Below are 14776 nucleotides of genomic sequence, written 5' to 3'. Positions count from 1 at the left end.
TCAAATATTTTAACGAATTTTTTAAACTCCTGTCAACTATACAGAACTATCGTAAAAACATACCAGTAAATTCTTATCGGTTGGGTTAAGTTATAAATCTACTCNAAGTAGGGGCTGCTGTATATTAATTTATTATTTTTTATGTAATTAATGTACAACTGGCAACACGATCGGCAAGACGGGCTAGCTCTTAAGAGCACGAGAACATGTTTATTACCTGATAAAGAAGTTCTGTTTGCAAGCTTAAAATGGCGACGAGGATACCGGAAAATATAAATAATACAATTAGCTCATAACAAATATAGTTTCCCCCTTTTATTAAGGATATTTCTCACGTCCAAAATATAAGAACAGCCATTAATTCCGCGTATAACTGGAGGTGTTCTGATCAGAATAGTGTGAATTTAACTTACGAGCAAACATGGTATTCTTCACATAACAAAACAGTTAAAAGCAAAAAGTTTACTAAAATTTTGTCAAACCGAGACCAAGTAAAATTAGTGAGTGGTATCATAGATCTTCTTTCACAGAAGATGATTAATAGTGTATGGCTGCCTCCTGCACACACACAACCACACTGCACAGTAATTGTTGATGCTAGTTATAACGTTTTAACAGTATGATCTTGTTTCAAGTAGAGACTTTTCTCTCGACACATCTGATTTATTAGATGTGTCGAGAGAAAAGTCTCTACTTGAAACAAGATCATACTGTTAAAACGTTATAACTAGCATCAACAATTACTGTGCAGTGTGGTTGTGTGTGTGCAGGAGGCAGCCATACACTATTAATCATCTTCTGTGAAAGAAGATCTATGATACCACTCACTAATTTTACTTGGTCTCGGTTTGACAAAATTTTAGTAAACTTTTTGCTTTTAACTGTTTTGTTATGTGAAGAATACCATGTTTGCTCGTAAGTTAAATTCACACTATTCTGATCAGAACACCTCCAGTTATACGCGGAATTAATGGCTGTTCTTATATTTTGGACGTGAGAAATATCCTTAATAAAAGGGGGAAACTATATTTGTTATGAGCTAATTGTATTATTTATATTTTCCGGTATCCTCGTCGCCATTTTAAGCTTGCAAACAGAACTTCTTTATCAGGTAATAAACATGTTCTCGTGCTCTTAAGAGCTAGCCCGTCTTGCCGATCGTGTTGCCAGTTGTACATTAATTACATAAAAAATAATAAATTAATATACAGCAGCCCCTACTTATCAACGTTCAACTTACGAACAATTTGACCGTACGTCTAAAATTTAAATTTCACGTGGATTGTGAAGTTATGTTGCCGCTCGTTGAGATCAGTTTTTGGCCTGTAATAAATAAGTTTTTAATAAATAATAAATGCGTGTTTATTTCTAACCCACATTAATTAAACATTGTGTCTCTACATTGTGTTAATTCATTGCTTCCTGTTTGATGCAACCGTTCAGAGGTACAAACGAGTTGCATTACCTTCTCGGCTGTTATGACATATTATGTAAAAATAACTTTTATATTATCATAAGGCTGGGTAGAGGCAAGCCGTCAAGTAAGCGAGAAAACGAACGAACAACTTAACAAAGAGAACAAGTTTATTATATTATTTATTTTTATGAAATTTATGAAAAGTTGGACCTTTTTTAGATGTAGAAAATTCGGAAAACTTTACATCTGTTCTCGACTTTCATGTTTCTAACTTCTTTCTCGAGATTAACGAAATACAGACAGGCAGCAGACAGGAGACGACTGTCGGAATTTATAGGTCTACAATTTTTCTAATTGCATTCCTATAATTTTTCCAGATACAAATGAAATTGACACAAATGAAGGACGATTATATAAGGGAGGCAACACCATAATTGGAAATGGTAGAATAAGCTGAAAATGCTGAATGATGACGATGATATATATGTGTAAAATCTTTATTAAGTCCGACCCACGTCGAGATATCACACATGATCTCCCGTATATTCCCATCCCTCGATCCGTAACCATCAACATTCATTAGCAACAATGCTCTTTGTATACATGTTACCATTCCAAATTTCGTTTCTGAATCTTTATCCTATTCTGAAATATTAAACAAAACCGACGCAAAACACATAAACACACATATCCAGAGAATTTTTCCCGTCTTTCCATCATACTGAGATCGGGAAGTCTCAAAACAGTAAATTCTAATACATTCCCTTGTTACATATACGTAACAACTGGAAAATTATCAGTCGATGAGACTTATTTCTTATGCTACTTTCTCTGAAATAATCCGGCTGTAGTGCAGGTACAGTAGTGTTTTCCCAGGGATGTGAGGAGAAATCACATGGAATTTGTTTGTACAAAGGATCGAGGAGTAAGTATTAACGACAAGACAAGTATGCAGTTTTAAAATATGCTTAATTCTGCTTATAATTCTCGTGTAAATTAACAACATAAATATATAGAACGAATAAAATTATTTTTATTCGTTCTACGTATTTACACTTAAGCGTATAAACATAAATTTATTTATGTTTATACGCTTAAATTTAAACGAATAAAATAAATTTATTAATAAAATATTCTTTCTTCACTGCATAATACACTACATGTACAGTACAATATCTTAATTAATACGTGCTCTTTATTCATTCACATTCTTTGAACGTTTTAAAATTAACCATCTAAAGTCATAAATATAATATAATCGATTTTATAATTAGATTACCATAAAACGTTAATTTTCTATTATGTCAATCAATATTCGCATATTTTCATTGCAGCTAATTAAAATTAAAGCAAAGCAAGGGATTAAGTATTAACGTTGCCTGGATAATAGAGACGTAGAACATCCAGGAAACGAAGAAAAATTTTAATTTTATTCTTTTCAGGCTACCGGTCAGTATAAATCTATTAAATACTCATGGAATATTCTCTTTTAAATACAATTCGTCCGTATCTAAACGTTTTACGCCTCATTGGTGTATTTATACCCAAGCGCCAGGATTATTTATGGGTTAAAGTGCTTCTATTTGATACATACTTTATAACAATAATTTCTATTTTCGTCTTTTATTCGGATGAATTATCAAAGATTTTTATAAATTTGCACATTGATGAATTCTGTGGCATTCCCGTTGTGTGGGATATCTACGGAACCCATTCACGCTTCGTATTATTCGGTGAACTTTTAATTTCTCCGTTATTTCTTTACATGTTTAATACAAATGCATTTCACATAATAAAGGCGATCAAAATCCTGGACGAAAACGTAAAATGCGCAAAGAAAATTCATCCAAAATTACTGCATTATCAAGACTTGGTTTTAATTCATTTCAGTTTGGTCCAAGTATTTGTGTGTTTGTTATATGGCACTTTGTACGTGTATTACAGGAACTCTTACGGATATTCTAAATTATTCTGGCAAGAAAGCTTCTGTACCTTTCATTTATTATTCGGCGTTTTCATCAACGTCGGCGTCATATGTTATAGCGCGGGATTCATTTTGATTCTTATTTACATCTGTATTCAATTATTAGATACATTTATTATAGACATAAAAGAAAAATTACAAAGGAAAGAAGTTAATAGCAAGACATCGTTACTAGAACTGTCGTCGATCGTATATTTTATTAAAAGCATCGATAAAATATTCAAAACTATTCAGACTTTGATGATAACAGTTTTAATTCCCATAATCAGCATTGTAAGTATATATGTAGTACTTTACGTATCGTTTACAATAGAATATCTTTTGATATGCTTTGCAATCTTTTGGCTGTGGACTGTTATAGTAATATATTTTCTTTACTTGACAAGAATTCCGTCGAACGTAAGTTACTTTCATTTTACAGAAAATTTGTGAATTGTTAGTCTCCTAACCTTATACAGGTATACCTCGACTTACGTCGTTTCGTGTTACGTCGTTCCCGATTATACGTCGTTTGTCAAAAAAGTATATGGAGAAATAAAAATCAAGTTTAAGTCATTTTATTCGACTTTACGTCTGTCCGCCACAAATATTGAAGTCGTAATATCACTAGAAAAGCGTTTAAAGCACATAAAATCATATTAAAATATATACATTTACAAGTATGTACTGTATTTACAGTACATGCATTCGTAAATTTAGATTACTTTTTTCTGTACTATAGTCTATTAAAAACTAAAATGTATTTGTTTGTAAGCTTAAAATAGATCCTTATTAACCATATATTATAAAAAAATGCATTAATAAATAAAATACAGAACCGGGAATGGTAATTTATGGTTTAGTCTGGTGACAAGTAGATTCGGAGACAAGTAAACTCGACTTACGTCGTTTTTCGACATACGTCGCTTTCCTGGAACCAATTACCGACGTAAGGCGAGGTATACCTGTAAATTGTTTAACGATAATTATATGATTAACACATTTCAGATGGAACGGTTTTTTACCTGCATAATGGACATTTATTTCCTTGACGATGACAATAACAAAATCGTAAATATTCTTTCATAATTTATAAACTGAATATTTTACTTCGATTTTCATTAAAATATGTCTGATTTTCATTACATTTTAAATCAAAACTCGCGTAACGACAGTACAATGAAATGTGTTTTCTTTGTTTTCAGACAGAAGTATTAATGTCCATATCGAGAGCCGAAGTGGGGTTCAGAAGCAACAATTTCTTTTTCTTCGACAAGCAAGCAGTTTTAAGTGTAAGTTTAATATCTCATATACTATATTATAATACGGTATATATTGTTTCTACTATTGTTTATATATATTGTATTATTTATACAAGCAGTTTTCTATAAAAAGTGTATTTTGTTTCAGTATACTGTCGAATTCATCACACAATTAATTGGATTTATTATAATAAGAAGTAAATCTATCATAAATTAGTACGTATCCACGGAATATTTGACTGATTCAATTGAGAGATAATAAATGAAAAATTCAGTTCGATGCTCCATGTCAACTGCAGCAAACTGCAGATTTTGAAATTAAACGTGACGTTCCTATTTTGTCAAATCAACTGTGACTTTACGTCATCATTTCAATTCCCGTATTTCGAGAGAGTTGAGGTTTGAGTAGATTTTCAGCGGCTTCGATCTACTGCAAAGGAGTTCAAACGTTAAGTTGATTGTAAGAAAGTTCTTTGTTAATTATTATGGATTGATCAAAATGCAAAGATGCATTTTACTGTGAAAGAAGAAACTGGATTGATTTTATGAGTTACGACAACGTAATTTTTCCGTGCACTTAGAGTTTCTTTTAAGTTGAAATACGACGAACAATGCTCAGTTATAGAAAATAACTCTAGACAAATGAAAAACATGGGAGAAAATTATATCGTCTCATGACACGAAGGAATTGGAATGAATTGACTCCCCTCCCGTCTGGAACTACGATGAAATACTGCGCAAAAAAGTTAAGAAAACTATTTAATATATTTTAAAGCGATTCGTTTATAATCATTAATTAAATACTATTAAACACAGGACAATGGAATCGCTGTCACATCACTAGGAGTCCCATTTGTAGGAATGTGGAGTACCTAACGAATGCCATCTCATTGTTCTTAATTGTTCACCAGCTGAAAAGGTGTACATAAATTTTGCACCATTCGAAAACAGTGCAATTGATAGCAATTCCCAGGAAAATCTCTGTTTGTTGCACACAGAAAAATGAAATTCTTTCGGCATCGGCTAAACATGCATGTAAATATGTCGATCTGAGATACAAATTCCAACATTGTAACAAAGTGAAAGCCGAACCCGATGTGCTTATCGCACTTTTGTGCTCGGAAGGAAAATGTAGAAGATCAGTGTCATTGTTGTCATTTTTAAACTATACAAGATGTGTAATGCATAAAGGTTTATACTACTACAATTGTTTTAAAAGTCACTTTCTGTAATGGGAAGCAACAATTCTACTTTTTAATTGTTTATTGGAGTCGGCATCTCATCTACCACGTTTGTACGTTTTAATTAACACGAGTAATAGATAAGAGAAAATACATAGATAATAGTGATATACAAATAGAACGAGTAAAGGCACGTAGTACTGGGATATCAGTTATCAAATTATACTTTAATAGATATGAGAGAATTGTTTTTATGTAGAGATTATTAGTAAAATAATGTATGTATTAGGCGTTATTGTTGTTAAAATATTAAGTGTTAATAAAACAATCGATATCTTGTATGATTAAAAACCGTATTTTAGTGTATTATCTTCGAATAAATTTCTTGAAATAAATCACGTAGTGACGTCTGAGAATATTGTCTACAGAAATTATAGAGAACAAAATGTTACACCTTAATCTCTTTACATAAGCCGTAGTCTGGTTTAAAATAAGCGGTTTGTGAACGGGAATATAGGCGATATCTAACAAAAATTTCTTGTTGTATTTACTACGTACAATTTCCAGATCCATTGTAGCTAGTATTTCATTCTATTGTAAATCGTTTGTTTTTAAAAAAAAGTGTAGCAACGAGTTGAGTAACTTTTCCGGCGAAAAACACCAAGACACACTAGCATAAAAGTGAAATCGTGCAGCACAATTTGTTATGAGATTTTTTTTAATAGTTCTTATATTATTAAATTTTATGAAATAACAAAAAGGTTAATTAAATTGCCTCAATGTCCTTTTTTCTTATTAATATGTAAATTTTCGACTATAAATTCGTATCTTCTATTATCAGGACTCATTATACTGGTTTTACAGATAATATTACAAAGATTAACAGAAAACAACTTTTATTTTATTTCGTATACCTTTTAGAAGATACGAATTTATAGTCGAAAATTTACATATTAACAAAAAGGTTAATTCATCAATGTCTATTAAGATCCTATTATGCTTTTTATATAAAACGAGTTTATACACATATATTGTATAAACTTTAGCGACATCAAATCATACAAGAAGCCAAGTCACTCATTGTTTAAGAAGTCTCTTTATTATCTTTTTGTTTGTCAAAGTCTTGCGCCTCATCAGTCTGGCCTGATTTGACATTAGAATACGTACAACGGAATCATTAATCATTAAAATTACAAAATGATCTTTTAAAAAGTATACATTATGTACAGAGAACGTATACAAATAAAGTAATCAACTATCAATATTACAGTGTGATTTGATGAACTACGATATAATACAAGCAATAAAATCTAAAAACAACCTAAATCAAAACAAGGCGTTTAATATAAATTACGTATATTGTGGGATTCTCCCTCAATATCGAATTTTAAGCCAGGGTGGATGAGTTAGCGCAGGTGAGTATCGCGTTAGAGTCGGTTAAATAGGAGTCATATACAAGTAGACAATCATCAACGTATCTATTATAAAAAATTATACCTCTTATAGTACTTAGAACATTATCTGGCTCAATCATACAAAGTTCATCATGTTTGGGACCAATACAGAAGCCCATAAATATACCACGGTCACAATTCAGATTATGTAATGTATTAATAATGAACTGCTTTGTAATAGAAGGGTACATGTTTTTGACGTCAAGACTCATTATTCTATAGCAGTAATATTTTTAATATTAGTTAGTAGTTCTTCAGAGTATGAATCATAAGGTATTTCAATGTAATTATCTGATTAGTAATATTATTTAAAACTGACTTGTATTTATTAAATTCAACAGCACTAATTGTTCAGTTTTATTAGTTTGTAAAATAATTAAATTAAATCTATTTTTAAGGACTAAATCTTCACATTTCATTATTTTAGGGCCACTGTAATCAAGTGTTTTAATGACTGAATTTTTTTCATTTAGTGGAATATTACAATTAGAATAATTAATTAATTATTTTTCCAGTTAAATTTTTGTGTTATTGTTGGTTATTCTAATTTTATAACTAGTTTATTATATATTAAAATAGTAGCCTATAACTATCTCTAAGATTAAAACTAAATTTAAAATTACTATATTTTTTTCTTAAGTTTTAGCTTTCATATTCTTATTCTTTATTCCTTATGTATAAAGACAGATTATATATTTAACTGATTAATATTATTTATTGCATGTTTCTGCTTTGTTTTCGTAATAGATGTTGGTAAACAGTGTTGGAAGTTATCGTCTTCATATATTTTAAATCCGAGTGATTATTTTTATATTCACATCGTTAAAGGTATTTTTGTTTTCATTTTTTAAAGTTAATTTGGTATTTAATTGTAATTACAGTTTACCTTCGTATTTTAGATTTTATTATATTGTAATTCACCAAATAACTGGTGAATTACACTGGTAATGTTGATGGTTGATTACTTTATTTGTCTACATAATGTATAAGTTTTATAATTAATTTTAATGATTAATTATTCTGTTTTACTGTACGTATTCTAATGTCAAATCAGGCCAGACTGATCAGGCACAGGCCCCAAATGCATCTTTCTTTCTTTCAGTAGATGGTAGTTCATATGAAGTTTTATGACTGTACAGTACATCTTTGCTCCGAGAGACTTGTGGGTGATCGCAATGCGACGGAAGAGTCGGCCTTTCGGAATGGCCTAATCGCTCTCGAAAAAAGAATGCCTTCCGGGAGGACTTTTATGGGAAACTAGTCCACATTCAGGCGTCACTGACACGGAATAAACCCGGAAACTCTATGCTACCACCCCGTCTCAGCAGGCGCGAATCCACGACCGAACTCGCAGTGTTCAGGGTCTAGTCCACTCAAGTACGGGGCGAAGACCGCTCGGCCACCAAATGCACCTTTGACAAACCAAAAGACAATAATGAAACTTCTTAAACAATGAGTGACTTGTCTCCTTGTATGATTTAATCTTGCAAGAGTATCACAATATTCGTGTATGAACTCGTTTTATATATAAAGCATAATAAAATCTTAATAGACAATGATAAATTAAGCTTTTTATTATTTCACACAAATTAATAACATAATAGTTATTTATTAAGAAAATCTGATAAGTATGGTGCTGCACGATTTCACTTTTATGCTAGTGTGTCTTGGTGTTTTTCGCCGGGAAAGTTACTTAACTCGTTGCTAGACATTTTTTAAAAAACAAACGATTTACAATAGAATGAAATACTAACTACAATGTATCTGGAAATTCTACGTACTAAATACATGAAATTTTTGTTAGATATCGCCTATATTCCCGTTCACAAACCGATTATTTTAAACCAGACTACGGCTTATGTAAAGAGATTAAGGTGTAACATTTTGTTTTCTATAATTTCTGTAGACAATATTCTCAGACATCACTACGTGATTTATTTCAGGGAAAATTATTCGAAGATAATACACTAAAATACGGTTTTTGAATCATACAAGATATTGACTGTTTTACTAACACTTAATATTTTAACAACAATAACGCCTATACATTTTACTAATGACCTGTACATAAAAAAAACAATTCTCTCATATTTATCAAATTATATTTAATAACTGATATTCCAGTACTACGTGTCTTTCTCTTCTTCACACTTTCTTATCATACTTACCCCATCTTCTCCTCCCCCTCTCTTATCCTCTTCTCACTTCTCTTCTAAGGCTAAGCCTCTGGTACGGCCTTCTTAACTTTTACAGAGAGTACTACGTGTCTTTGCTCGTTCTATTTTATACCACTATTATCTATGTATTTTCTCTTATCTATTACTCGTGTTAAAACGTACAGTACAAACGTAGTAGATGAGATGTAGACTCTAATAAACAATTAAAAAGTAAAATTGCTGTTTCCTATTACAGAAAGTGAGTTTTAAAGTAATTGTAATAATATAAACCTTTATATATTACTCATCTTGTATATTAGAAAATCACAACGATGACACGGATCATCTACATTTTCCTTCCGACCACAAAAGTGCGATAAGCACGTCGGGTTCGGCTTTCACTTTGTTACAATGTTGGAATTTCTATCACAGATCAACACATTTACATGCACGTTTAGCCGATGCCGAAAGAATTTCTTTATTCTGTGTGCAACGAACACAGGTTTTCCTGGAAATTGCTATCTGTTGGAGTGTTTTCGAATGGTGCAAAGTTTATGTTCAGCTTTTTTTGCTGGTGAACAATTAAGAACAATGAGATGACATTCGTTAGGTACTCCACATTTGTACAAATGGGACTCCTAGAGATGTGACAGCGATTCCATTGTCCTGTGTTTAATATTATTTAATTAATGCTTATAAACGAATCGCTTTAAAATATATTAAAGAGTTTTTCTTAACTTTTTTGCACAATATATCATCGTAGTTCAAGACGGAAGGGGAGTCAATTCCTTCCAATTCCTTCTTGTCATGAGACGATACAATTTTTTCCCATGTTTTTCATTTGTCTGTAGTAGTAGTAGTAGTAGTAGTAGTTGTTGTTGTTGTTGTTGTCTAGTAGTAGTTATTTTCTATAACTGAGCATTGTTCGTCGTACGTGAAATTAAAAGAAACTCTAAATGCACGGAAACATTGCGTTGTCGTAACTCATAAAAACATTCCAGTTTCTTCTTTTACAGTAAAATGCATCTTTGCATTTTGATGAATCCACAATAATTAACAAAGAACTTTCTTACAATCTACTTAACGTTTGAATTCCTTTGCAGTAGATCAAAGCCGTTGAAAATCTACTCCAGCCTCAACTCTTCCGAAATACGGAAATAGAAAATGATGACGTAAAATCACTGTTGATTCAACAAAATAAGAACGTCACGTCTAATTTTAAAATCTGCAGTTTGCTGCAGTTGACGTGGAGCATCGAACTAAATTTTTCATTTATTTCTCTCAATTGAACCAGTGAAATATTCGGTAGGATACGTACTAATTTATGATAGATTTACTTCTTATTGTCAAAAATGCAATTAATTGGGTGATGAATTCGACAGTATACTGAAACAAAATACACTTTTTATAGAAAACTGTATTGTTTATATATATTGTATAAATAATACAATATATATAAACAATAGTAGAAACAATATATACCTTATTATAATATAGTATATGAGATTTTAAACTTACATTTAAAACCGCTTGCTTCTCGAAGAAAAAGAAATTGCTGCTTCTGAATCCCACTTCGGCTCTCGATATGGATATTAATACTTCCGCCTGAGAACAAAGAACACAAAATTTATTGTACTGTCGTTACGCGAGTTCAAATTTAAAATGTAATAAAAAATCAGACATATTTTAATGAAAATCGAAGTAAAATATTCAGTTTATAAATTATGAAGGAATACTTACGATTTTGTTATTGTCATCGTCAAGGAAATAAATGTCCATTATGCAAGTGAAAAACCGTTCCATCTAAAATGTGTTAATTATATGATTCTCGTTAAACAATTTATAAGGTTGGGAGACAGACAATTCACAAATTTGCTGTAAAATGAAAGTAACTTACGTTCGAAGGAATTCTTGTCAAGTATAGAAAGTCTATTACTATAACAGTCAACAGCCAAAAATACGCAAAGCATATCAACAGAGATTCGTACGTAATCGATACGTAAAGTACTATATATATACTTACAATGCTGATTACGGGAATGAATACTGTTATCAACAAAGCCAGAATAGTTTTGAATATTTTATCGATGCTTTTAATAAAATATACAATCGACGACAGTTCCACTAGCGATGTCTTGCTATTAACTTCTTTCCTTTGTATTTTTTCCTTTATGTCTATAATAAATGTGTCTATCAATTGAATAGAGATGTAAGTAAGAATCCCAAAGAATCCCGTGCCGTAACAAATGACGCTGACGTTGATAAAAACGCCGAATAATAAATGAAAGGTACAGAAACTTTCTTGCCAGAATAATTTAGAGTATCCGTAAACGTTCCTGTAATACACGTACAAAGTGCCAAATAACAAACACACAAATATTTGGACCAAGCTGAAATAAATTACAACCAAATCTTGATAATGCAGTAATTTTGGGTGAATTTTCTTTGCGCATTTTACGCTTTCGTCCAGAATTTTGATCGCATTTATTATGTGAAATGCATTTGTATTGTACAGGTAAAGAAATAACGGAGAAATTAAAAGTGCACCGAATAATACGAAGCGTGAATGGGTTCCGTAGATATCCCACACAACGGGAATGCCACAGAATTCGTCAATATGCGAATTTATAAAAATCTTTGATAATTGATCCGGATAAAAGACGAAAATATAAATTATCGTTATAAAGTATATATTAAATAGGAGCGCTTTAACCCATAAATAATCCTGGCGCTTGGGTATAAATACACCAATGATGCGTAAAACGTTGAGATAAGGACGAATTGCATTTAAAAGAGAATGTTCCATGAATAGATTTGGTTGCTTTTCTATTAATTGTTAACCTGTGAAAAAAAGACTGAAATTATCTCTTGGTCTCCTCGATGTTCTTGGTATTTTCACTACTCACTATCCCATAATATATCACTAAACGCTCAGAGGTAATTTCTTAATTTGTTTACATATTAATTGCATATATTGATTGATATAATGGAATATTAACGTTCTTAATGGTAATATAATTTTAAAAATCCATTATGTTAAATTAATCATTTTGGATGGTGAATTTTAAAAGTTTCAAAGAATGCAAGTGTGAGGACCCAAACGGGATCCGAAAAGAGGTCATTAACGACTTTTCGAATGAGTCAAGTTTCGTAGCGTAAAAGAGCGAACTGAAAGATCGGATTTAAACAATGAACCTTTTGTCTTGTTAAAATATTTTAAACAATAGATAAAGTCGAGGAAAACGAGGTTGGAGAGGAGTCGTGTTCTGACGCGACGTTGACCTCTCCCGCTCCCTTCGTGGGGTTTCGAATTGTCACCATGTGACGAGGAGAGACCAATGGAGAGGCTACGGAGGTGGAAAAATCAATAAAACCGCGTTTTCGGGAATTTTACGGGGTCTTGGGTTTTGGTGCATAGTGCTCACCTGCTGGAACTCGGTGCTCACGACAGAAATACAACGTAGGCTCTTTCTCCGCCCTAGAAGCTGGTTTCGCCAACCCGCCGCGTACAGAATCGCCGAGGTTCGACGTGTCAACCGAGGACGTCACTACAAGTGCTGGTGCGTGCCCCGGGGCTATCGTTCAGCGTCCAGCGTGCCGAAAACACCCGAAGGATCGATCGAACATTCGAACTTTTCCGTTTTTTTTTGGGACTGTCACAGTAACCCATCGTTGGATAGGCTTTCGCCTGACTTATTGGATTATTGTAAGAACAATTTATGTATATTATTAAACGGTTTTACATAGTAAACCTGTCTCGGTGAGTCTTCCACGTCCACACGACAGACTTGACCGCTCGTCTGTCGAAAACACCTCACCCCTAATCGGCTGACCTCACACAAGCATGAATAAACAACACGCATTAATCATAGATAATGTTGTAGTACCTCACAACTATAAGCCATCATTTATAAAATTGATATTAGTCTGGACATTTTCCGGATCGATTCCCTAAAAGCAGTTCGTCGCTTTCCATAGAAATGAGCTTGATATTTTTTATGATCCCAGAATTTCCTTATTATTATTAAAGCTCTTTTAATCTCAAATTTATCTTCTTGATTTTTCTAAATTTACAGAAATTCTAAAATGTATTGATACCGTTTCAAAATAATATTAATTTCCTGCTGTATTTATTACTTTTTTAGAGTAAACCGATGAATTTTGAATAATCTTGAAGGTAGCATTTATGAAAACATTTTATTTCTCTTGATTTCGTTTCATTGACACTTTGGTAACATAATCTACATAGCTGAACTGTCCGTATTCATTAACTTCTATATTTTCTAGACATTCTGCCATTTCTCTTTGGCAGAACGTATCTCCTGCACTCATCATGGCATCTCGAAGTTCGTCCACGTAAGTATAACCTGCTCCTCTAGAATCGAAAACACCAAAATCTCTAATAATATCGACACTGCAATCGGATTCTTTTATCTCTTTTTCTATCATATTACATATCAATTTTGAAAAGTCAGAATTTCCATCGGATGAATCTCTCTTCATGATTTGGCCAAATTCCTCATCCGAAATGGTTTGCCCCAGACCGATCATAACTGTTCCTAATGATGTCAAAACAGTTTGTATATTCCGAACAGTTACATTATCCTTTTTTCCTAATTCTAATTTCCCGTCACTTAATTGAAATCCCCACAGTTTCTTCTCCATAATTTCCAAAAGTTTTGCAAAGTCAATACAGATCGGTTCTTTTTGTAAATTCAAATCTTCATTTAATATATCCTGAAGATCTTCTTCTGTTAAATTTTTTCCCAAAGATTTTGTTATAGTACTTATACAAATTATTCTTTTTCTTAATTCTCGAATGTTAGCTGTATTGGGTGTATTCATATTAGAATTCGTATCATTTTTATTGATATCATCGTCTAAACTATCTTCTTTCTCGAACATTTTTAAGAGTTTATGCAAACCTACATTTCCGTCGCAGTTAACGTCTTCTTCAATGATTTCGTCCATGTTTTCGGTAGATAAAGTTTCTCCTATGATTTTAATTAAGTATCCTAAACTATTGATAATTGATTTTCTAATTTCAGTAAGTTTTACGTCTTTATCGTTACTGTATTCTTTTATTTTTGTCGCTATTTCTCTGTCTCCTAAACTCACATTTAATTCGTATTTATGTTCTTTATCTTTCGATCCTAATTTCAAATTTTGGCTGTCATTCTTTATTCTTAGACTTTCCAAAGCATCTTCCAAATTAATAGGATCGTAATATATATCCCCATCTTCATGTATTGTCGGTGATACACTTTTGAAATGCTGTAATTCTTCACCAGAGCGATCCGAAGATAAGTGGAAAACAAAGGATGCTTTTACTTCCTTTAATGG

Source organism: Centruroides sculpturatus, unplaced genomic scaffold (assembly GCF_000671375.1).
Source record: "Centruroides sculpturatus isolate CEXI.00-Female unplaced genomic scaffold, Cexi_2.0 scaffold974, whole genome shotgun sequence".
Taxonomy (NCBI): Eukaryota; Metazoa; Arthropoda; class Arachnida; order Scorpiones; family Buthidae; genus Centruroides; species Centruroides sculpturatus.
Note: the sequence above shows the minus strand (reverse complement) of the source record.